A 23,944-nucleotide genomic window follows, 5' to 3' on the forward strand; every position below is an offset into this window, starting at 1 on the left:
TTATAGTGCTGCAATTTTTTTTTTTTTTGAAGTATCATCAGCAATATTTTACTTGTGTGTGATATTAGTGATATTGTTTAATAATATCCACATTCTGTAAAAGCACCTTTCTTTAGAATGGGTACAAATATGGATGTCTTCCATTCAGTTGGTCAGGTAGTTGTCTTCTAGATATCTTGGCATAGCTGAGTGAGTGCCTCTGGCATGGCATCCATTTGTTGAAACATCTCAATGAGTGTTCTGTCAATCCCTGGAGCCTTGTTTTTCACCAGTTCCTTCAGCACAGCTCAACTTCTTCCTTCAGTACCACTGGTTCTTGATCATATGTCACCTCCTGAAATGGATGAACATCAATCAATTCTTTTTGGTATAGTAACTATATATTCCTTCTATCCTCTTTTAATGTTTCCTGAATCATTCAATGGGAGCTCTGGTAGCGTAGTGCCTAAGGCATTTGACTGCTAACCAGAAGGCTGGCGGTTCAAACCCACCAGCCACTCCTCAGAAGGAAGATGAGGCAATCTACTTCCGTAGTGATACTGACTCAGAAACCCAAGGAAGGGTTGCTATGAGTCGGCTCCGACTCGATGGCATATAATAACAACAGCATCATTCAATATATTGCCCGTAGAATCTTTCAGTATTGCAATTTGAGGATTAAACATTTTCCTCAATTCTTTCAGCTTGAGATGTGCCAAATGTGTTCCTCCTTTTTGGTTTTCTAACTCCAGGTCTTTGCACATTTCATTATAATAATTAACTTTGCCTTCTCAAGCTGCTCTTTAAAACTTCTATTCAGCTCTTTTATCTTATCATTTCTTCCATGTGCTTTAGCTACTCTCTGTTCAAGGGCAAGTTTCAGAGACTCTTCTGGCATTCATTTTGGTCTTTTCTTCCTTTCCTATTTTAATTAATTCTTCCTTTTCTGTTTTTTCAGTGATCTCTTGCTTTCTTCATGGATGATATTCTTGATGTCATCCTGCAGTTACTCTGGTTTTTGGTCATTGGTGTTCAAGGCATCAAAACTATTCTTTAGATGGCCTCTAAATTCAGGAGGGATATAATCAAGCTTCAACTTGAACTTGCATATGAGCAGCTGGTGGTCTGTTCTACAGTCAGTGCCTGGACTTGTTTTGGCTGAAGATACTGAGTTTCTCCATCACCTCTTGCCACAGATGCAGTCAATCTGGTTCCCCTGTACTCCATCTGGCAAAGTCCACATGTAGAGCCAATGTTTGGATTGAAAAAAGGGATTTGCAATAAATAAGTCACTGGTATTGCAAAATTCTATCATATGATCTCCAACGTTATTTCTATCACCAAGGCCATATTTTCCAACTACCAGTGATTCTCTTTGTTTCCAAATTTTGCATTTCAATCACCAATGATAATCAACACATCTTGTTTACATATTTCTTCAATTCCAGACTGCAGAATTTGGTAAAAAAAAATTCAATTTCCTCATCTTTGGCTTTGGTGTTTGGTGCATAATTTTGAATAACAGTAATATTAACTTGTCTTCCTTGTAAGTATATGCATATTGTCCTATCTCTGACAGCACTGTACTTCAGATTAGATCTTGATACATACTTTGTGATGATGAATACCATGCCATTATTCATTAATTTGTCATTCCAGTATAGTAAATCAAATGATTGTCTGATGAAAAATGTCCAAAACCAGTTAGATTCAGCTCACTAATGCCTAAGATATCAATCTCTATTCATTCCATTTCATTTTTGACAACTTCCAATTTTCCTAGATTCATACTTCATACATTCCATGTTCTGATTTTTAAAGGATGTTTGCAGCTGTTTCTTCTCATATTGAGACGTCCCATCAGCAAATGGAGGTCCTGAAAGTTTTACTCTATCAATATCATTAAGGTTGGCTCTACTCTCAGGAGGCAGCTCTTCCCCAGTCATATTTTGAGTACCTTTTGGCCTAAGGGGCTCATCTTCCAGGACTATATTAGACAACGTTTCAGGGCTATTCATAAAGTTTTCTAGTAATATATAAGACAGTGTTTCACTGCTATTGATAAGGTTTTCACTGGCCAATTCTTTGAGAAATGGATGGTATCTTCCTTCTTCTGAGTCTGGAAGCTCCTTTGAAACCTGTCCACCATGGGTAACCCTGCTGGCATTTAAAACACTGATGGCATAGCTTCCAGCCTTACAGCAACACATTAGCCACCACAGTAAAACAAACTGACAGATAAGTTTGTCTCCCTTAACTGTTCTGAACTTCTCTGCTCACTTCCCAGCTTCCCTCCACTGCTCCAACATCTGCCTTTGCTGCATGAATAACTTGCTTACCTAAACTGCCCCAGGCACTCCAAACATCCTCCTTCCCTGTATGCCTGGCTCACTTACCTGGCCCTCCCCAGGCACTCTGAATACCCACCTTCCCTAGGTTCCTGGCTCCATTGTTGCTGCTAGACCTATAACTAAAGTTAAGTACAAACAAGCCCCCAAAAGTGAGATACAAAGTGTGATCAAGGAAGTGATACACTACACACGAAAATGGCTACTTGATTTTGTTAATATATACAGACAGAAACCTAGAAAATATGTGTGGGAATGGCTATTGAAGGTGTGGGATAATGGTACAAGGAATGTAACACTGGATCAGTCTGAGTTTATTGTTTTAGGACCACTAAGTAAGGATTCTTCATTCAATGTTTCAGCTCAAGAGGTTAGGGAAATATCTAATTATTTATTTGTTTGGCTTACTGAAACATTATGCAGTGGTCCACCTTAAGTCAAGTTGAAGTACCAGACCTACCTTGGTATAAGGTAGAAGAAGGTATCTAGAGGCTTAGGGAAATTGGCATGTTAGAATGGATTTTTCCATTCTAAATTAGACCCCTAGACCCAGAAATGGAGAACCTGGAGGACACAGTCTTTAACACTACGGTGAGGAACCAATTTGTGAAGGGAGCCCCAGCATCCTTTAAGACTGCTGTGATTGCTGTTTTATGTAAGGCTGATTTGACAGTGGGAACTGCCCTAATTGAACTAAGTACAATGGGGCTGAGTGGACCTCGTGATGGTAAAGGCCAAGTGGCAGCAGTTAATTGACAAAGACAAGGTGGGCATGGTTACCATAATGGAAAGCCAAATCAAAACAGTAATCAGAATACTCTGAGTCATGTGGAATTATGGCATTGGCTACTTAGGCATGATATTCCTAGGAGTGAAATATATAGGAAACCTACTAAATATTTACTGAATCTGTATAGACAGAATTCTATTTCACATGAACAACAGTTTAGATTGAGTTGCCAAAATACAGAATCATGGCCCCTCAGTCAATTCCCAGACTTTAGTCAGTTTACAGACCCACAACCCCTTGATTGAAGGGGAGGCTGTGTTCCCTTGAGGAAGGATCCCACTACATTGCCAAAACTGTATACTGTCAGTCTTTCTCCCAGCCTTCCCCAAAAGGATATGAGTACTTTTACAAGAGTGATTGTTCACTGGGGAAAAGGAAATAATCAGACTTTCCAGGGGTTACTGACTACTGGCTCTGAACTGACACTAATTCCAGGAGACCCAAAATGTCACTGTGGCCCACCAGTCAGAGTGGGGGCATATGGATATCAAGTTACTGATGGAGTTTTAGTTCAGGTGTGTCTCACAGTGGGTCCAGTGGGTCGCCAAAAGCATCCTGTAGTGATTTCCCCAGTTCCAGAATGCATGTTTGGAATAGATATAGTCAGAAACTGGCAGATTTCCCACATTGGATCCTTGGCTTGTGGAGTAAGGGTTATTATGGTAAGAAATGCCAAGTGAGAGCCATTAGAATTGCCTCTACCTAGAAAAATAGTAAACCAAAAGCAATATTGCATCCCTGGAGGGATTACAGAGATTATTGCCACCATCAAGGGCTTGAAGGATGTAGGAGTGGTTATTCCCACAACATCCCCATTTAACTCACCTACTTGTCCTATGCAAAAAACAGATAGATCTTGGAGAATGACAGTGGATTATCATAAACATAATCAGATAGTGACTCCAATTGCAGCTGCTGTTCCTGATGTAGTTTTATTGCTTGAGAAAATTAATACATTTCCTGGTACTTTGTATGCATCTATTGATCTGGCCAATGCCTTTTTCTCAATACCAATTTCAAAGGAACATCAGAAGCAGTTTGCCTTCAGCAAAGCCAACAATATACTTTCACAATGCTTCCTCAAGGGTATATCAACTCCCCAGCACTATGTCATAATTTATTCTGTAGGGATGTTGATTACCTTTCCCTTCCACAAAACATCATTTTGGTCCATTACGTTGATGACATTATGCTGATTGGACATAGTAAGGAAGAAACATCAATAACTCTAGACTTACTGGCAAAGACATCTGTGTGCTAGAGGGTGGGAAATTAACCCGACAAAAATACAGGCACCTTCCACCTCAGTGGAATTTCTAAGGGTCCAGTGATGTGGGACATGTGGAGATATTCCTACTGAAGTGAAGGATAAGTTATTGCATCAGGTTTCACCCACAGCTAAAAAGGAGGCACAAAATCTGGTGGGCCTCTTTGGATTTTGGAGACAACATATCCCTCATTTGGGTATTTATCAAGTGACTCAGAAAGCTGCTAGTTTTGAGTGGGGCCCAGAACAACAGAAGGCTCTGAAATAGGTTCAGTTTGAAGTGCAAGCTACTCATCCACTGGGGCCATTTAATACAGCTGCTTCAATTATGCTTGAAGTATCTGTGGCAGATAGGGATGCTGTTTGAAGTCTTTTGCAGGCCTCTATTTGTGAATCGCAGTGCAGACCCTTAGAATTTTGAAGCAAAGCCCTGTAATCCTCTGCAGATAACTACTCTTCTTTTGAGAAACAACTTTTGGCTTATTACCTGGATTTAGTAGAGACTGAACACCTAACCATGGGCCATCAAGTCACCAATGAGTCCTGAGCTGCCCTTCATGAACTGGGTGTTGTATGACCCAAGAATCATAAAGTTGGATATGCACAGCAGAACTATATCATTAAATGGAAATGGTATATAAGAGATCGGGCTTGATTAGGACCTGAAGGCACAAGTAAGTTGCATGAGGAAGTGCCCCAAATGCCTATGGTCTCCATTCCAGTCACATTACCTTCTCTCTCCCAGTCTGCACATATGTCCTCATGGGGAGTTCCTTATGATCAGTTGACTGATGAAGAGAAAATTTGTGCCTGGTTACAAATGGTTTTGTGTGATATACAGGCACCACTTGACAGTGCACAGCAGTGGCACTGCAGCCCCTTTCTGGGACTTCTTTGAAGGATAGTGGTAAAGAAAAATCCTTTCAATGGACAGAACTTCAAGCCATGGATATGGCTATTCACCTTGTGTGGTAGGAAAAATGGCCAGATTCACCATTGACACAGATTCATGACCAATGGTTTGGCAGGATGGTCTGGGACTTGGAAGGATATGATTGGAAAATTGGTGACAAGGATGTATGGGGAAAAAGTATGTGGACAGATCTCTCTGAATGGATTAAAGAATCTCATGTGAATGCCCACCAAAATGTGACCTTGGCAGAGGAGGACTTTAGCAATCAAGTTGATAGATAACACATTCTTAGAAACCAGTCATCCTTTTTCCCCAGATATAGCTCAATGGGCTCATGAACAAAGTGGTCATGTTGGCAAGGATGAAGATTATGCATGGGCTCAACAACATAAATTTCCATTTACTAAGGTTGACTTGGCTACCACCATTGCTGAGTGCCCTATCTGCCAGGAACAGAGACCAATACTGAGTCTGAAATATAGAACCATTCCTTGGGGTGATCAGCTGGCAACCTGGTGGCAAGTTGATGACGTTGGACTACTTCCATCATGAGAGAACAGTGTTTTGCTCTTACTGGAATGGATACTTATTCTGGATATGAATTTGCCTTCTCTGAACTCAAAGCTTCTGCCAAAAGTACCATCTGTGGACTTACAGTATGCCTTATCCACCATCATGGTATCCCACACAGCATTGCTTCAGATCAAGGGAGTCACTTCACAGTAAATAAAGTGTAGCAATGGGCCTATGCTCATGTTTCCTATCATCCTGAAACAGTTGGCTTCGTAGAATGATGGAATGGCCTACTAAAAACACAATTATGGTGCCAGCTGGATGGAAATACCTTGAAGGATTGGGACAATGTTCACCAGAAAGCTGTATATTCTATAAACCAGCATCCACTATGTGGTGCTGTTTCTCCAATAGCCAGGATTCATGGGTCCAGGAACCAAGGGGTAGAAATGGGAGTGATACCACTCACTATTGACTCACTCAAAAAATGTTTGCTTCCTGTCCCTGCAACTCTATGCTCTGTGGACCTGGAGATCTTAGTTACAAAGAAAGGTACACTCCCACCTGGAGACACAATATTGATTGCATTAAAGTGGAAGTTAAGAATTCCACCCAGACATTTTGGCTTCCTCATGCCTCTGGATCAACAAAGAAGGGAGTTATCGTACTATCTGGTTTGATAGATCCTGATTCCCAATGGGAAATTGGGTTGATATTATATAATGGAGGTAAAGAAGAATGTCTGGAATACAGGAAATTCTTTATGACCTCTCTTATTACTACCATGCCCTGTGATTAAAGTCAATGGGAAACTAAAGCAACCTAATTTGATATAAGTACTAATGGCCCAGACCCTTCAAAGATGAAAGTTTGGGTCACCCCACCAGTCAAAGACCACGAGCAGCTGAGGTGCTTGCTGAGGCCAAGGGAAATACAGAATGGGTAGTGGAAGAAGGTATTTCTGAATACCAGCTATACCACATGACCAGTTGCAGAAACGAGGACTGTGATTGTTATATTTTTTCATTGTATGTGTTCATCAAATATTTTTGTTTTCTTCAGTTATGAACTATAAAATGTAAGCAGGGTTAGTGTGTTTTTGGTTGTGTGTATGTTAGTGTATCATGTTAGGTGCAAATATGACTTTATAATTACCCTTATTTAGAGATTATATGTGGTTAAGGAGATGAGCACAACTGCCAAGTTGACAAGGAATGGACTGTGATAGTTGGGGTTGTGTATCAACTTGGCTGGACCATGATTCTGAGTGGTTTAAGCAGTTGTGGTGTGGTTATTCCCATGATATGACATCTGATGTACATGCTTTGAGCAACTAATCTAATTCATTTAAAGGGAATTTCCCTAGGGGTGTGGTCTGCTTCATATATATATATTAAGAAAATTAGAGAACCTTCTGTGGATCTGGATCCTGTTGTGCTGCCTACAACTGTCCATGAGTGAACAATCAACCATTCTGCCTTGTGGTCTTGAATTTATCATCTACCAAAGTCAACAGCTGGTACACTGCCTGACAACCCCTGAGCTCATCAGCCCCTGCAGCTGCATGAGTCAGGAAAATCCTCCAGTTTGATGTTTGATCCTGGAACTTGGTACTTGCCAGCCTCTATAACTGTGAGCCATTTTCCTAAGGTAAATTTCTCTCTATATATATGTATATAAGTTTTACTTGTTTTGCTTCTCTAGAGGACCCAGCTTCACATAACATGAGTTTCCATTCAACTGGTCATACACAATTTTTTCATGACATTGATTGAAATCTCCACAATGTAACAGCACTCTTTCCACTTCCTGTCTGTGTTTCCCATTTCATTCATCCTTCTTTCTTATCCCTTCTTGCCTTCTGAGTTTTACTCCTCGGCAAAGCTGCCCTTTTGATGTCACTGTTGACTATTCTAATGAATGTGAAAGCTGAGCCATGAGAATGAGCTCAGTTCCAGTCTTGAAGGGTTTCAGACAGCCACAGTTTCAGGTGTTCCACCAGTTTCTATCAGAACAATAATCCTGGTGTTTTATATGATTTTGAGTTTTGTTTCACAGTTTTCTCCCATTCTATCTATGACCTTCTATTATGATCCCTTCAGAACTGTAGGTGTGGGACCTTGGCACCAACTATTTCTTCTGGTCTCCTGGTCAAGGAGTCTGAGGTTTGTGTGGTCCATAAGTCCTTTGGGTTAATTGTGCCATACATCTCCCATTATCTTCACTCTTCTGTGCTTCAGACAGTGGAAATTAATTGTTGCACCTTAGAAGGCCAATCATAAGCTTTTATAATCCCAGTTGGTACACATTCAAATCAGATGAAGAACAATGTTTCTGTGAACTACATTATACCAATTGACCTTGACATGCACCAATACTATGGTCCTCAGATCTCAGGCCCAGCAAATTCATTATTCAAGGTGTTTGGTTATGGCTAAGAAGTTTTCATAACTATTCCTCTTATATGCTCTACTATATTCATGGATATATTTGAAGCACATGTAAAAGGATGTTAGAAATAGCCTTTGTTAAACCTTATATATTTATGGGTATAATCCCTTTTGCCTTTGCCTACCTGTTCAGTTTGCATGTCTATCAATGTATCCACTCATGGATTATTATTATACTGTTATTGCAGGATTATATATGTAATAATATTTATCTTTATTGTCTTTTTTTTGCTCTTTCTGTGTCTTCCTTTGCCTTGATAATTTTGTCCTGACAGCTTCCTTACTGTATATTACCTTTCCCTTCACCCAAGTTAATACATGACTGTTTTTTAGTTAGTAATTCACCCTCCCTTCCCCTTCCACCCCTGAGAGTGTTCCTTACTGTGTATAAGCCTTCTCTTGACTTTTTATAGTAGTAGTCTTATACATTATTTTTCCTTTTGTGATTCAATAATTTCATTCAGCATTATGTTAGGAAGTGATTCACAGATTTATCATTATTCTTTAACATTGCATTGTTTTCCATTGTGTGTGTGTACCATAGTTGGTTTATCCATTCATCTAATGGTAGACACTGAAGTTGGTCCCATCTTCTTGCTATTGTGAATAGTGTTCCAGTGAACTTGTTGTTGTTGTTGTTATTTGCCATCAAGTCGGCCCTGACTCATAACGACCCCTCCTTGGGTTTCCGAGGCAGTATCAGTACAGAAGTAGGATTGCCCAACCTTCCTTTTGAGGAGTGACTGGTGGGTTTGAACCGCCAGCCTTCTGGTTAGCAGTCAAGTGCCTTAGGCACTATGCTACCAGAGCTCCTTCCAGTGAACTTATACTGTATATATATCTATTCATGCCATTGCTCTTATTTCTGTAAGGTAGATACTTACTAGTGGGATTTCTGGGTCATATGGCATTTTTATTTCTAACTTTAAGGAAGCACCATACCACATTTTCCACAGTGGTTACACTAACAGACAACTTTACAATGATAATTGTTGTTGCATACTGCTGTCGAGTTGTATCCAACTCATAGGAATCCCTCATTGGTAGGAGATTTTAATACACCACTTTTGATGAAAGACAGAACAACTAGCAAGAAACTACAAAGATACAGAAAAACTAAACAACAAAATCAACTAACTTGACTTCATAGACATATATAGAACATTCCACCCAACAACGGCACATAGAACATTCTCCAGAATAAGCCACACATTATGCCACAAAGAAAGCTTCAATAAATTTAAAAACATTGAAATATGACAAAGTATATTTTCAGAAATAATGCTATACAGTTAGAAGTCAACAGCAAAAAGAATAAGAAAAAAAATCAAATATATAGAAAATATGGGATAATAGAAAAAAATAAAAATGAAAGAAAAAATTCATTAAATCAAATGAGAATTAAAATGCAACATACTAAAACCTTTGGGATGCAGCAAAAGTGGTACTCAGAGAACAATTTACAGCAATGAACACATACATTAAAACAGAATAACCAAAATCGATACCTTACTTCAATATCTCTAACAATTATAAAAAGAATAACAAGAAAGCCTACAGACACAAGAAGAAAGGAAGTAATAAAAAATCGTGCAGAAATAAACAGAAAAACAACAGAAAGAATCAATGAGACCAGAAGTAGGTTCTTTGAAAGGATTGATAAAATTAATGAACTACTGGCAAATTTAACAAAGGAAAACAAGAAGAAGATGAAAATAAAATGAACAAGAAATGAACAGAAGTCTCCAAACTCACTACCATCGAATTGGATCTGACTCATAGCGACCCCTCCTTGGGTTTCTGAGGGAGTGTCTTTACAGAAGTAGATTGCCCAGTCTTCTTTCAGAGGAGTGGTTGGTGGGTTTGAACCACCAGCCTTCTGGCTAGCAGTCAAATGAACTAGGCTATGTCAAAACAAAAATCAATAAATAAAAGAAAGAAGACTTGAAGCACTTACTGATGAAGATCAAAGACTGCAGACTTCAGTATGGATTACACCTCAATATAAAGAAAACAAAATTCCTCACAAACGGACCAATAAGTAACATCACGATAAAAGGTGAAACCATTGATTTTGTCAAGGATTTCATTTTATTTGGCTGTAGTATAAATATCTGTAAAAGCAGCAGTCAACAAATCAAATGGCATATTGCCCTGAGCAAAACCACTGCAAGGGATCTCTTTAAAGTGTTAAAGAGAAAAGATGTCACTTAGAAGACTAAGGTATGCCTGACCCAAACCATGGTATTTTCAATAGCTTCATATGCATATGAAAGCTGGACAATGAATAAGGAAGACTAGAGAAGAATTGGTGCATTTGAGTTGTGGTATTGGCAAGGAATATAAAATATGCCATTGACTGCCAGAAGCATGAAAAAATCTGTCTTGGAAAAAGTACAGCTGAATGCTCCTTGGAAGTGAGAATGGCCAGACTTTGTTTCATATATTTTGGTCATGTTGTCAGAAGAGACCAGTCCCTAGAGAAGGATATCATGCTTGGTAAAGCAGGGTCAGCAAAAAAGGGGAAGATCCTCAATGAAACAGATTGACACAGTGGCTGTAACAATGGGCTTAAGGGTAACAAAGATTGTGAGGATATCACAGGACTGGGCAGTGTTTTTTTCTGTTGTACATAGGGTTATTATGAGTCATAACAGACTTAACAACACCCAACAAAAACAACAAATGTCAAAACAGAACCAATTGAAATAAAAATTGTAATAACAGAATACTATGAAGAACTGTGCTCCAACAAATTTGAAAGCCTAGAAGAATTGGACAAATTTCTAGAAACACACTACTTACACAAACTTACACAATCTGAGGTAGAAAATTTGAACAGATCCATCACAAAAGAAGAAGTTGAACATGTCAGAAAAAAATTCCCAACAAAAAAAGACCAGCCCTGAGGGCTCCTTTGGCAAATTCCACCAAACATATGGATAAGAGCTGACACCAATTCTATTTAAACTATTTAAAAACATGGAAAATAATGTCACATTCCCAAATTCATTTTATGATGCTTCATAACCCTGATACCAAAACTAAGCAGAAACACCACTCAAAACAAAAACTGCAATCCAGTACTTCTCAGGAATCTAGACACAAAAATTCTCAACAAAAGCCTAGCCAATAAAAACCAACAACATAGTATTAGGATAATCCACTACATAAGTAAAACAAAAGAAGAAAGCCACATGATCACATCAATGAATGTAGAAAATGCATCTGACAAAATTCCAACACTCATTCCTGATAAAAACACTAAGCAAAATAGGAGTACAAGATAAATTCCTCAATATAAATAAGAACATTTATATACACAGAGGACGTTAATCTCATTGGAGAGAGACTAGAAACTTTCCCCTTATGAATGGAAACCAGACAAGAATGCTTTTTATCACCACACCTATTTAATATTTTATTAGAAGTCCTAGCCAGAGCAATAAGGCAAGAAAAGGAAATGAAAGGCATTCAGATTGGCAAGGAAGAAGTAAAACTATCTCTAATTGTAAATTCAAAAGAAAATTACAGCAACTGATAGAAGGATTCTGCAAAGTGGCAGGGTGCAAAACAAAAATTAGATTCCTTTACACTAACAGAGAAGTCTGAAAAAGACATTAGGAAAATAATTACATTTATAATAGCCACCCAAAAGATCTATTTAGGAATAAATTTACCCAGAGACACAAAAAACCCGTACAAAGAAAACTATAAGATCCAGGAAATCAGAAGAGACCTATATAAATGGATGAATATACTATATTCATGGATGTTGTAGTTGTTGTTATATGCCGTCAAGTTGGATCTGATTCATAGTGATCCCTCCTATGATATCACTACGGAAGTAGATTGCCCAGCCTTCCTTCTGAGGAGTAACTGGTGGGTTTGAACCGCCAGCCTTCTGGTTAGCAGACAAGTGCCTTAGGCATTATGCTACCAGGGCTCCTAACTCATGGATAGGAAAACTCAAATGTCAATACTACCCAAAGTGATCTATTCAATCCAATCTAGATCCAATCATCATTCTTTAAAATGATGGAAAAACTAATTATCAAATTTATATGGGAAGGAAATTGACTCCCCCAGATATGCAAAGCACTACAAAAAAAGAATAAAGTAGGATGCTTCACACTTCCCAATCTCAAAACCTACTATACAGCCATAGTAGTGAAAACAGCCTGATACTGGTACAATGACAGATACATAGACCAATGGAACAGAACTGAGAACCTAGAAGTAAATCCATCCACCTACGGACAGCTACTCTTTGACAAAGGGCCAAAATCCATTAAATGGGGAAGAGTTAATGTCTTTAACCAATGGGCAATCTAATTCTGTAGTGATACTGCCTCGGAAACCCAAGGAGGGGTCACTATGAATCGAGTTTGACTCGATGGCACATAGCAACAACAACAACAACTGGCAGAACTGGATATCCATGATACATAAAAATGAAACAAGATCCATATCTTTCACTGTATACAAAAACTAACTCAAGATAGATCAAAGACTGAAATATAAAGCCTAAAACTATATAGATCATTAAAGAAGAATCAGGGGCAAACTTAGAGGCCTTAACACATGGCATAAATATACTACCAAATGTAACTCAAAAGACACAAACAACAGAAGATAAACTAAACAACAGGGGCCTCCTAAAATTGAACATTTATGAACATCAAAATACTTCATCAAAAGAGAAAAATGAGAGTCTAGAGACTAGAAACAAATTTTTGATGACAGCATGTCAGACAAGAGACTAATCTCTAAAATTTATAGAAAACTTCAGCATCTCAATGACAAAAATACAAACAATCCAAAGAAAAATGGTCAGAGAACATGAACAGACATTTCACAGTAACCAACAAACACATGATGATATGCTCACTCACAATCATTAGCTATTAGAGAGATGCAAATCAAAACAACAATGAGATATCATCTGACCCAACATTTGAACCCCAAAATTCAAAAACACAAAAACAACAAAGGCTGTCGAGGAATGGAACGCCTCATACACTGTATGCTTTTTTTTTTTTTTTTTAATAGCCCACCCACTTGAATATTTCAATTTGTTTCTGTGTTCTCTCTGTTGTTTGGGTGTTGAAGAAATGTCTCATCACATAATGTGGTAGTGAATTTAGTGCCTGAAGAAATCAGGGTCTTGTGGTATTGCTGGAATCAAGCACAGTCCAGGGTGACTGTGTCTCCAATGTCTCTTTATTAAGTCTCACTCCTGAAGAGCACCCCCTGTAAAACAGACACAGGAAATCATGCCAAAGTGCATGGGTGTGCAAAGAAGTGGGGGGCAGGTGCTCTGTTTGGCATCAGAACTTGCCAGATCAACAACACTTTGCATTCTTGGCTCTTTCCTCTCCCTGGTTTCCAATTCCAGGAGCTCTGCAGGTTTGGCTTTTTCATCAAAGCCACACATACATTGTTTTTCTGAATTTCCATTGTAGCTACTTGCATACATTTTATTTTGGATCCTGATAAACTGATTTTAGTGATTTACTTATGTTTAGGCCAATGATTGAATTACTCTTCTCAGACTTTCTGACTATATAACATGAACATTACTTTTCTTCTAGTCAATGTTTAGATTCTAGATTTCTAACTCACTTTTGTCATGTTATTTAAAACCATGGGTATAGCCATTTGTCCCTGAAATCAGTCAAAACTAGATCAGTGGAGTATGATTTGAAGTTAGAAGAAGTTGGTCCTCAAATTTGGATCCAGTTCACCACACAAAAACAATCATATTATATAGATGATAAATATTTGAAGAACACATTTAACCACTTTAGTCTTTTTCCCTCTCCCACTTCAGGTGGTGGAAATTGTATTAGTTCCACTTGGCAGGGCAATTACTGTGTGTTTGCTTTCAGAATTACACAGGAGACAAGTCAAAACTATGTCAAAGATGACAAATAGAAGAGCTGTCCTAATATCATGGGGTTCTCGTGTGTCTTAATCTCACCAAATCAATAACTCATTATATGCAATTAGTCTATATCTTCAAGGAATCTATTTGTAATCTTGTTGTTGAGTCAATTCCAACTTACAGCAATATGGTAGTGAGGGATAAGTGAAAATTGGAAAAACTGGTAGCCTGAAAACCAAGTTAAATATATTCTAGAGCCTAAGTGTAAATAGTGCTTTCAGTTGGTCATGGAAGGTTCACAGAGGAAATGTCTCTTGCAATGGGAGTTTTTCATTTTCTTATTTCATTAGGTGCTGACAAACTTGAAAGTGGTACTGAATTGTTCTGAGATTATCAATTGTGTACAAAATTAGCCTTATACTAATAATGCCTCAGAAAACAAACCTATTTCAATATTCACTTACATAATGCGTATCTATATAGACAAGCACTCAGCTATGAACAAAAACGTGCAGTTCAAATCAACTCAGAGGTGCCTCAGAAGGAAGGTCTGTGATCTACTTCTGAAAAATCTGTCATTGAAAACCCTATTGAGTACATTCTACTCTGATACACATTTACTCTCCATGAGTCAGTCAACTCAATAGCAATAGATTTGGTTTTGGTACTCAGAGATAAAAAGTTAGACAAATTTCCTGTTACCAAGACACTAACATCTCTTGGGGTCAGCAGTCAAAAAAGAAAACGATAAGAAAATGTCAGATAATAGCATGGCAACACCATGTATGTCAGAGCAGAACTGTGCTCTATAGGGTTTTCAAGGCTGTGACCTTTCCAAAGCAAATTGCCATATCTTTCTTCTAAGGTGCCTGTGTGTGTGCTCGAACCTTCAAACTTTCAGTTAGCAGAGAGAGTTTTAACCATAGGTAGCAACCAGAGGATCAGGATACATGTATAGTCATAGCTATCTCAAAACTTTGTAAATAAAATTTCAAGACTTTAATGACTTGTTTTCTGTTGTTACACTAACTAAATGAAGGATGATTGCACCCTGTTTCATATTACAAAATGTATCCTAATAGTTTATGGTAACAACTGACCACTGGTGTTTGAGACCCTAATGCCAATTTTCTGTGTTGCTGTCAGTCGCTAAATCTGACTCTGCATATTTATACCCAGGATAATACTAGACTATTTTATCTGAAGATCAAGCACATTCCAGGAGCTTCTTTCCCCTAGGTTTTAGAAAGCATTTTCTCTTGCAGTGATTTATCTGTTCCTTTGTCCTTAACAGATTACAATGAATGGTAGAACTAACAAGAGCTTCTAGGCTAACAAGTTTTTTTTTTTTTTTTTTCTTTTCATGTATTTAAGACTTCATTAAGTTGGAACCTAAAATACAAACTTGTGGGTTTTTGTCTTCAGAGAATTTGATAGCTATTTATCTCTGCCTCTTCAGTTCCACACTCCACTATGCCCCCACCTTGCTCTGACTTCTGATGGCAAGTTAAATTCAATGGGTGGGAGGTTCAGCAGGAGACAGACAGTGGGAAGGTAATAAGGTTGGTGTCCTCATCCTCTGACCATCTCCCTGTGTAGTTATTCTGGAGAGGAGTGTTCTTCTCTCAAATCTACAACTCCTGTCAGGGGCTTCCATACAGCTACCCTCTCTTCCTTGCCCCCTCCTTTCTATCCTTAGGGTATTACACTATTCCTTATTGATTTTCCCACACTACTCACACCTTTGTTAGTCTCTGTAACACTCCTCAAATTACTCAGCTTAAGTGTATCATCTGTTTCCAAACAGGACCCTGACTGATATATGGAAAAAATATATCAGTGAGTTGTGCTCCTTATTTATGCTAAACCAAAACCAAACCAAACCGACTGTCATTGAGTTGCTTCCAACTCATAGCAACCCTATAGGTCAGGGTAGAACTGCCATAAAGGATTTCCAAGGCTATAAATCATGACAGAAGCAGAGTGACTCATCTTTCTACTGTGGAGTGGCTAGTGGGCTCAAACTTTTGGTTAACAACTGAATTCCTTCGCCACTGCATCATGAGAGCTCCTTTATGCAAGAAATCAGATATTTATTTTGTTTTTTTTCTCTGTAAGTCTAACTGGCTTTTACTCAGTATTCTTCCTTTTTTCTTTTTCCAGAAAAGAGAGTTAAGTGTTTATTTAGCTGTGTGGAAAAATGTATAATTTATTTCATTTAACTTTATTCTATTTTATGAAGTTATGACCTATTTAGAGATGACTTGCTGTTATAACTGAAACTTTGTGAAACATATCTCTGAGTAAGTTGCATTTTAAAATATCAGATAATTTTATTTAGATTTTTCACTGGTTGCACTTGACTGCAGACCTAAAGGTGGTGGTTTGAAACCACCCAGATGCTCCAAGGAAGAAAGGTCGGAAGCTGCCCAGCATTCTTCTACTTTAGTCTTATTGTCCGTACAGAAGTTTCATGGTCTTATCTATTTGCAAACAAGGCTGAAAAATATAATCTTGATTTTGTGCCTCAGCATGCCTAATTTTATGTAGAACCTAAAATACAAACAAAAGCCAGTTACTGTCAAGTAGATTATGACTCGTGACAACCGCATGTGAGTCAGAATAGGATTGCTCCATAAGGTTTTCAGTAGATGATTTTTCTCCTCAAAGGCACCTCTGGATGAACTTGAACCCCCAACCTTTCATTTAGCAGCAAACATATTAACCATTTGCATCACCCAGAAGTTCCTACTATAGAACAAAGGTTAGCAAATTTTTCTATAAAGGGCCAGATCATAGATTTTTAGGCTTTGTGGACGCTGTTTCTCCTCCTTCTCATCCTCCACCTCATTCTCCTCCTTCTTCCCCTAGTCCTCCTTTTCCTTTTTATCTTCCTTCTCTTTTTCCCTCTTCCTTCTTTTCTCTCTCTCCTCTTTCTTCTCTTTCTCTTCCTCTCCCTTTTTCTTTTTCTAACCATTTAAAATATTTTAAGAAATTCTTAGCTCATGAGCCACCAAAGAACAGGCTATGGTCATGATTAGTTTGCTGACCTTTGCTATAGAAGGGGAAGTTGAATACTGGAGAATATCATTATAAATAATGATTTATTCTAGAGCATAGTCATGATTTATCTAATGGACTGCCATTTGCTGACCTCTGTTGTAGAAGAAGAGGAGGCTGGATATTAGAGAATATCATTATAAGTAATGCTTTTGCATCCTGGAAACTCAAATCCTGTCTCATTTCTCTAGAAAATATGTTTTTGTTATTTCTTCCTTCTCATTTCCTCTGTGTTCCCTCCCCTCAGGCTATTTTTAGTTAAATATTTGCTTTCTTGGGCTGGCTTTGTCTTTTCTCTCACTTTCTCTTTTTATCTTTTTCTTTTAGGTGATTTTATGACATATCCTTTTTTCTTGACTTTGCTTTCTAGGTCTTTTCAAATTTTTGTTTTGATAAGTCTCTATTTAATTTTTAAGAGCTCTCTCTGATTTTTTCCTTTGCATTGGAACTTCTCCTTTATGGCTGTATCTCATTTAATGTATTTAATTCTATTTTTAACGTTTTCATTTTTTTAATTTCTATTTTGTTCTGTGAATTTACTCTATTTCTTCTGGGGTCAGTTTTTCAAATTATGTGTATTTCTTTTATGATGTTTATTTTTCTCATATTCAAACTGATTCATTTATATTTTACTCAGTAGGAAGTGTGACTTTCCTATGCTACTGTACATTTAGGATTTTTTTTTCTTTTTTTTTTTGGCTTTGTCTTTCCTTTGAGTAGAAATGCTGGCTGGGGCTTCTATGTAGAGTAGAGAAGGCAAGAGCTTAACTCCCAGAAATCTTTGAGTTTCAGTAAGTAAATAAAGAGAGACCAAATATAGGACCCTACTAAATAAACTAGATAAAAATATAGACATTAGAAGCAAAGGATTTTCTGAGTCTATTCAAATTCTGTAAAGAATAACTGTTATGCTTATGGCTTAAATGGAAGTGTCAGCTGTTTGTAGTCTGTGGACACAGCTTGGGGAGTTGTGGTGAGGATGGGGACAGCTGGTAGGGTTGTTCTTTATTAAACTCCTTGTTTAATAAAGTAAGATAGCCTGTGTCTTACTCCTACTTTCAATGTACCTGTCCTTATAAGAGTGTCTAGAGTTCATCCCAGAGATTGACCCTCCCCTTCCTGCAGCTCCTTACCACAGGTGCTAAGTGGTGGCTTTCTCTGTGCATGCCATGTATCAATTCACTCCCATCTGCCATCTATATTCTAGAAACTTCTTGAAATCCTCGCCCATTGATAAATTCCTTTCCAATTATCATTGTTGTGATTCATTCCTCTTTTTTTGAAATCAGTTTTCATTTTCCTGAGGTGGGAATGTTTCCTGAAAGATAAAAGGTAAACACTGGTGATTAATTTGTCATCTAGAGCCAAAAGTTTAGATTACTTTTTTAATTGAGAAGTGAGAGACATTTTCCCTAGTTTTGCTTGAGAATTAAAGATTATGCCATTGTTACGTATAATGAGGGGAACCCTGGTGGCACAAAAGTTAAGTACTTGACTGTTAACTGAAAGGTTAGTGGTTAGAACTCATCATCTGCTATGTGGAAGAAAAGATCTACTCCTGTAAAGATTTCAGCCTAGAAAACCCTTTGGGGCAGTTCTACTCGTCCTATAAGGTCACTAGGAGTCAGAATTGACTTATGGCACACAACAACAGCAACATATGTATTAAGGTAGTATGGCATATTAGTTAAGCACATAAACTTCGGAGTCAGAGCAACTTAAGTTCAAATTCTGTAGCTGCCACATTTTAACATCTTAATCTTCTAATTTGTAAAATGGGAATAATCATATATACATACATACATACTTCATAATCAAATGACAGAATAATGTAAAGTGTTAAACACTGTTCTTGGCACATGGAAAATTTTCCATAATTATTATTTTTACTACTTATTGAATCCCTTTAACTTTTAAAGTTAAATGCTTATTTACTATAAAATATTAACACTTTCAAGTGATACATATGCTGAAATATGTATACATTCTGGACTATGTTATTGATTAAAATTCTCTTTCATTAAGAGTTGCAGATATGGAATTTAAGTCAGATTTAATATATTCCACTATGGATGTAAGATAGTTGCAAAGGGTCCTGTTTAAATTAGATTAATTTAATATTTCTCTCCATCCTAAAAAATAAAAGCTAGACTCTAACACTGTTATATATACTCTGTATTAATTCTGGAGTTGGGGGAAATGAGGTTTCTTTTATGATATCTGGATCTTTATTAATTGGCTCAACTATTTAGAATGCTTTGGGGCACACTAAAATTACAAGTAAAAGGAGTCTTAATAACTTTTTGATAAGAACAAAAGTTCTGACTAAATGTAAATTGATTTTATACCTTCGTATTAATAACTGTATAGCTATTATATAGCTATTAATGATGATACAGCTATTATAATTACAGCTATTGTAATAAATGAGGAAATTATTTTACTGGTTAAAGAGAAACACCACATTATCATCTGCATAAAATGATAATTTTTTGCTGCCTTAAAATACTTTATTAGCATATCCATACTGTGTATTTATATTATCTAAGAAAAGAATATCTCCTCAATAGAATAGAATATTTCTTTCATATAGCAGACCTCAGACAATATTAACACCTTCACTTGAAAAGATAATATGCTTCTTAATATATACTTTAAAGCAGTTTAAGGATGTGAAGTCAGGATTTGCAAAGAAATGTTTTGCAAATCCATAATTAAGTAAAGCAATCCGTTATTCTATTTAACATCTTAGCTTGCTAAGTAGTTTGCCCACCAGAAATTGTTGATTCTTAGTGATAACTTTAATCTTTGGGCATTATTTTTTCATTCATTTCCAAAAGTCTCTGTGTGTGACAGGTGACACAGGTACTCTGTCCTTGTGGTCACTAGTGACTCCATTGTGTGTGAACGATCTAGGCTCTAGCCATGAGGACTTTGCTCCTAGGACTAATAGAACTTTAGTGAAGCCACATGGCCCCTGCCATTGGTTCTTAGGGGAGATTTTATCATTGGGCTTTAATGACAGAGTATCTATGGTTGGTACATTCAAGGACATCTTCTCCAGCTTTGTGAATAAAAGACATGATCACTTCATAAAAAGTGGGAAGGAGAGACAAGGTACATGAACCTGAACTGTGCATCTGGGAGCAGTTGAAGGCACAGAGCTTTGTAAAATACAGCAGTAAAACCAACTCCCCTGAAGCTTTACTGTGTGGCAGGTTTGTAAAGACTTGGCTTATTTCTGTATGCAATATGTTCTCATCTATATGGGCTCAGCTTTGCCCTGGCTAAAAAGTCACACTTCACAAAAAACAGCTTCAGAATCCTCCCATACCTTACTTATATCAGGTACATGTTCCCACATCTTACTGAAAACTACATCTGCTTGATTTGTCAGTGACAAGGACTTTGGAGACGTTGACTTTGAATCATTATATTTTGGTGGACATAGGTAATACATTTTGAAATTTCCATTTTGTCCATGTGTTCTCCCCACACAAAAAAATAAAAATGTACTTTATTCCCTTGTTTTATCAGTCACTTGCATATGCCACTTACAAAGATCAGCATCAAAAATTATCACTTCCTTGGGTGATATAGTTGTATAGTTGTGACAGTGAAAATTTCTTGTCTTGAGGATTTTATAAAATGTTCTCAGAGGAGCAATAGTGAAATGAGGTGGATAAAACAGGATGTGAATCTAGTTCTAAAGGTGCTAACTCTGCCACTCAAAGTATTATCCCTGGACAAGCATCTTCTACATCTCGGAGCCTGCTAGCGATGCAGAGTCCCAGGCACCACCCAGGACTTCTGAATCCACCTCTGCCTTGTGAGGTCCCTGGGAGATTTATGTGCACACTAACATTCAAAAGGCACTGGTTTGGCCAAATGACTCCTGGTAAATAGGTTTACAGAAATGCTACTTCTAAAGAGAGATTTTACAATAAAATAAACACATGTTTTTGTGCTGTGATCTGGAATATAACAAGCTTTTCCTAGTATTTGTTGAGTGAATAAACAAAGAGACTAATGCTACTTTTTATTGACAGTATGTATTTGTTGTTGTCGTTGTTATGTGTCTTCGAGTCAGACCTGACTCATAGTGACCTCTCCTTGGGTTTCTGAGGCAGTTTCACTGCATAAGTAGATTGCCTAACCTTTCTTCCAAGGAGTGGCTGGGGGATTTGAACCGCCAGGCTTCTGGTTAGCAGTCAAGTGCCTTAGGCACTAAGCTACCAGAGCTCCTAGTACATATTTAGACTTCTAGATTCATTTATTCTATTTACAGGTGAGAATTATATGAAGTCCCATATAAGAGCTTAGAGTCTTCTTTTCTTCTTTTGGTTTCATTTTTGTCTGAATTCCTCTGATAAATACTATTTCTTTTCTGTTTGTCTTTTGGCTCTGAGTATAACCTGTTTTCAAGGGGCATGCTCTTTTGGAAGGAAACCAATTTCTTTAAATGATAGTGAAGAACATACTCCCTGTATACCCTGAGAGGGGCCCAGCCTTGACAACATGCTGGGCAGTGGTTGTGTGGGAGCCTCGCAGAGACAGGGGTTGCTCAAAGCCAAGATGTGTAGTTCAGGGGCTATAACAAGGCCAGAGGCCCTTGACACAGTAGCCCTGGGCCTAGCGTGCAGAGCTGCAGCAATGGGTGACAGCAGGGGTGGACTTGAAGAGTCTTAATAATCTATCAAAATAGCCCTTAGGGAGTGTGGTAGTTATGTTTGTGTGTCAACTTGGCTGGGCCTGGATGAGTGGCTGGGCAGCTGGTGGTAGTTTTTCCCCATTATGAGACTGGCAATCAACTCCATGGTGAGATCTACCACAAGCAGCTGAGTAGCTGCCTTTGGGATGTGGTCTGCTTCCTGTATATAAGGAGAAGCCTTTGGGAATGGTCTATAGCCTTTAGCACGCTTGGACCCTGCGTGTAGCCATGTCGTTGCTCAGCAGCCTGCTATGCTCTGCCTACCTTGGGACTTATAATGGACTTAAATTAATGGCCTGTTGTGTGGTTTGGTAATATTGGGACTGTGCCTTTTTACTTGTCAACCTTGGGGTTTTTCAGCTTCAGCAGCCAGCAGCTGTCTGAGTGAAGAAATGCCTCTAGCTCCAGTGGGCCGGAAGCAGGAAGCAGAGCTGGACCTCAAGGTTGAGGGACTTTCACCCAGTCCCTAGATATAAGTATAAAGGTCATTCCTCATGTGAAATACAATGCAGGAGAGAATGCTTACACTTCTGCAATCAATAGTGCAACCGGTGGTTTCATTTTGTTAACTTAATAGTTACCAAAAGCCATTCTACTTATAATCAAATTAGAAATTCCCAGTAAAGACTAAGATATGTCAATTCAGAAATTATTACTCTTTACCATGAATTTATTTGTACATATGCACCAGATAATGACTTAATTTCCTATTGCAGCTATAAAAAACCACCACAAATTAAAACAAAACAAAATATTTCTTACAGTTATGGAATTCAGAAGTCTAACGTGGGTTTTAGTAGGCTAAAATCAAGGTGTTAGAGGGCTGCATTCTTCCTGGAGTTTCTAGGGAAGAATCCATTTCTTCGCATTTTCAACATCTAGAGGCTGACTGCCTTCCTTTGACTTATGACATCTACCTTTCTCTTCAAAGCCAGCTATGATTTGTCCTTCTTACATCTTATCACTGTGGCCTGCTATATACCTCTGTCTTCCATTTTAAAGAACCCATGTTATCACATTTTGTTGTTGTTGTTGTTAAGTGCCACTGAATCTATTTCAATTTATACTGACCCTATGTTCAACAATGTTAGGAGCTCTGGTACACAGTGTCTAAGGCATCTGACTGCTAACCAGAAGGTTAGTGGTTCAAACTCACCAGCCACTCCACGATGCAAGGCTGGCACTCTACTTCTGTAGAGATTTGCAACCTTGGAAAGCCAATGGGGGTTGGTATGAGTCAGAATTGAATTGATGGCAGTATTTTTTTTTTTTTTTTAATGTTCAATAAGGAGCTTGGGTGGGGCAGTGCCTAAGACATTTGACTGCTAATCAGAAGATAAGCAATTCAAACCCATTGAAGGAAGGGAGATGGGGCAATCTACTTCCGTACGGATTTGCTGCCTTGGAAACACAATGGGGTCACTATGAGTCAAAACTGACTTAATGGCAGTGGGTTTGGTTTTGGTTTGGTCTATGTACAATAGAATGAAACACTGCCCAGTCTTGGCACTGTCTCCACTGTGTTTGAGCCCATTATTGCAGCCACTGTGTCAATCCATTTATTGTGGGTCTTCCTCTTTTTTGCTGACACTTTACTAAGCAGAATGTCCTTCTCAGGGACTTGTCCCTCAAGAAAACATGCCCAAAGTACGTTACAGGAAGTCTCACTATCCTTGCTTTTAAGCAGCATTCTGGCTGTAATTCCTTCAAGACATATTTGTTCATTCTTCTGTCAGTCCATGGTATATTTATTATTCTTTGCCAACACTGTAATTAAAATGTATCAATTCTTCTGTCTTCCATGTTCATCATCCAGCTTTGTAATGCATATGAGGTGATTGAAAATATCATGCTTGCATAGACACATTTTACTCCTCAAAATGACATCTTGGCTTTTTAACACTTTAAAGAGGTCTTTCACATCAGATTTGCACTACAAATACATTGTTTAATTTTTTGACTGCTGCTTCCATGGGCATTGCTTATGGATCTAAGTAAAGTGAAATCCTTGACAACTTCAAAATTT

Source organism: Orycteropus afer, unplaced genomic scaffold (assembly GCF_000298275.1).
Source record: "Orycteropus afer afer isolate SDZICR_OR568_19922 unplaced genomic scaffold, OryAfe1.0 scaffold00543, whole genome shotgun sequence".
NCBI lineage: Eukaryota > Metazoa > Chordata > Mammalia > Tubulidentata > Orycteropodidae > Orycteropus > Orycteropus afer.